This window comes from Podarcis muralis, chromosome W, assembly GCF_964188315.1.
Source record: "Podarcis muralis chromosome W, rPodMur119.hap1.1, whole genome shotgun sequence".
NCBI classification, from domain to species: Eukaryota; Metazoa; Chordata; class Lepidosauria; order Squamata; family Lacertidae; genus Podarcis; species Podarcis muralis.
In genome coordinates, this window is record NC_135674.1 from 10,745,876 (window position 1) to 10,749,070 (window position 3,195).

Sequence of the window (3,195 nt, forward strand, 5' to 3'; positions counted from 1 at the left end):
CCTGACTTAGCTAATGCTGTGGGGATTCTTAGCAGAAAAGTGAATTCTCCCACTGAGCATGATTGGGCAGGTGTAAAGAGGGTGGTGCGATATTTGAAGGGTACCATGAATTGTAAATTAAGGTTACCAGCCGTCAGAGACCCTAAGTTGGTTGGGTATACTGATGCAGATTGTGTCAGTATATGGAAACATCACAGCTGCAGACAGCCAGATTGTTGACATCACATGATGCGCCTATTTGTGGGAAAGAAGAATTTCCCAGGAAGTTCACAGGCTGGAAAAGTCTCTGTGAAGAGTGTAATTTGAAACCTTCCATGTGCGCATGTACAGGAAGTTTGTCAGACTTGCTAGAAGAACTGAACTGAAATGTCGTGTTTTTCTCTAGTGCTGTAGACAGAAATAAAAGAATGCAGGTTTTGGTGTCCTCGGGTGTCTTCCCGTGTAAAAGTTGGGGTGTCTAGGCGACGTTTCGACGAGGTCTCACTCGTCATCTTCAGGCTGGTGCTTTCGGCTTCTTGTTACTGGAACAGAGCAGGATCTCAGTGTTTGAGTTCCTATAAATACTGTTGTTCTGGGCAGAGAGGAAGTTCCCAGGCTAGTGTGCCTTTTCTTCTTTTGTTCCTTAATTAATTGAGGGATATCTTGAGTGATATCCCTCAATTAATTAAGGAACAAAAGAAGAAAAGGCACACTAGCCTGGGAACTTCCTCTCTGCCCAGAACAACAGTATTTATAGGAACTCAAACACTGAGATCCTGCTCTGTTCCAGTAACAAGAAGCCGAAAGCACCAGCCTGAAGATGACGAGTGAGACCTCGTCGAAACGTCGCCTAGACACCCCAACTTTTACACGGGAAGACACCCGAGGACACCAAAACCTGCATTCCTGTACCCGTGAAAATCTACGAAAGCAAATAAAAGAATGTAAATAGACGTTTCTGTCTGTCTCCTTTTCCCTGCTAGGGAAGAAGCAGGAGGAGGTTACCAGTAAGCAAGCTCCGAGGACAGTGAGAGGGGCCAGCCTCTGTGGAGGGGGCATGCAAACCAACAATTGGTAGCGGAGCCCAATGGTTGCTACAACAAGTGCTTAAGAAGGCTGAGCACCAGGTGGGAGACGTTGTTTTTTTGCTGATAAGCAGCGATCCACGTACCTCTGCTATGCTGATTTATGGCTGGATGCTGAATGCGAATTGAAAACTTCTTCGGTTCACGGTGAAAAAAAGCTCCTGTTTTGGATAAAACAGAGCGGAGAGCAGCCACATACTTCACATTCCAGAGCTGATAAGAGCTGCCGTTGCTTGGAGACGGAATCGTGAGTACTTTTTGAGCTAAATTTATGAGCTGGTTAGCTTTAAAAGCAAAGAGAGAAAAGAAGCTTCAAAAGCGAAAGCAAGGCTGGGTTTTTCAGCGATGCTTGTTGTAAACAAACTGTTGGAAAGGGACTTTCCAAGCAAAGAGTTGTTGGATTGCAGTGAAGGCTTGTTGTTTACAGATTCTCGGAAGGGAAAATTCCAGGCAGCTGGGCTGACTGCCAAGTGCAAGCAGCTTGTAAACAGCACAATAGACTATTGGATTTTCCAGCTTGCTGCTAGAAAGCTGCAGTTTGGGATTAAAGATGGCTCTGTTCTCTCAGAAACTGAATAGCCAAAACTGGCTAGAATGGTCATTTGCAATGGAATTCTTGCTGGTGGGAGAGCAATTATGGGACTTAGTACAAACCCCACAGCCTGTTGCTGTACAAGCACAGGGGGAGAAGGCTGCAGTTCAAAGTGAATTGAAGCAGCGTGTGATGAGAATTTTGGCTGAAAATGTGGACGCTTATCTTGAGCCAGTCCTACAGGGTGCAGAAGAACCAAGGGTCGCTTGGGAGTCACTCCGCAAAGCTTGTGAAGCTGGGGTGGGAAGCAAGGACCGAGAGTTGGTTGCACCAAAGGGGGAGAGCCAAGATGAAGCTAGCCAAATTCTTGAGAGCTCATCGAAAGCTGGGAGGAGCTTTGAGCCACAACAGGGAAGTGAAGAGACTGTTGCTGCAGTTGCTGATGATGATCCTAGCATTGCTGCAATGGCTGTTGCTGATGGGGGGAATGAAGCTCGGGAATCAAGCACCCCCACTACTATTGCTACAGAGGAGAAAGCTGTAGCTCAGAACGCTGTTCGTCAGGAGACACCACGTCAGGAGAAAGGAGCTAGAGGGAGCTCTGTAAAGTGTGAGGCTTCAAGCAAAGGTCGTACCCAGTCCCAGGCAAAACCAGATATGGCTTTGATGTCACTAAAAGCCACATCATCCGTGGAGAACGCATTAAGTGTAGACACAGGTTGCACGCAACACATGGCATCATGTCGAGAACTGTTTTCTACGTTCGAGAAGCAACGCTTCACTGTGAAACTGGCCAATGGTCAGGAAATGGAAGCAACCGGGATCGGAACTGTGTATCTAGGAAGCCTGAACTTGACTATAAACAATGTTTATTTTGTTCCAGATTTAAAGTACAATTTGCTGAGTGTTTCTCAAATAACTAAGAAGAAACTGGTGTTATCCTATGATGAGTAAAGTTGCAGAATCTACAAAGATGGAGAGCTGTATCTTTCTGCCAGAGAGAAAGACGGACTGTATCTGTTAACTTTTGATAAAAATGATTATAAAATGTGCACAGTATGTGAATCTAAAATGCTTTCTCTTGCAGGTATCTCGAAAGAAGACACGAGAGGAAAGGCAACAAAGATTAACAAAGTTTTTCAGCGAGTGTATGCTGATGTGATTGGTCCTTTAGCACCATCTAGAGGCAATGCAAAATACTATCTTGTATTTGTTGATCATTTTTGTCAATATGTATGGATGTGATGGCCTGGGAATCCGATTCAGAGGATGAACCGGAGGAATCCCAGCCTTCATAGGAGTCCCCGCCTCCAGGGCCGGCTGAACTGGGGCAGGGCCTTGATTCTGAGGCGCCTGCACCTGTGCCGGATCCTCAGGAGCAGGCACCAGGTGAATCCATTCTGGCTCCAGAGGTAGTTGAGGACTCAGTGCCTACAGGTGAGTCTCCCCCTGGGCCCAGTAACCCTTCAGCCTCTCCTGAACTGCAGAGGCTCAGGGCAGAGAGGCGAAGGGAACTGGTTTCTCCCAGGAGGAGTGCTCGCCTTAAGGCCAGGAGAGGCGGGTCTCCTGGGGGCCAGGACCGCCCCTGGCCTCAGAGAA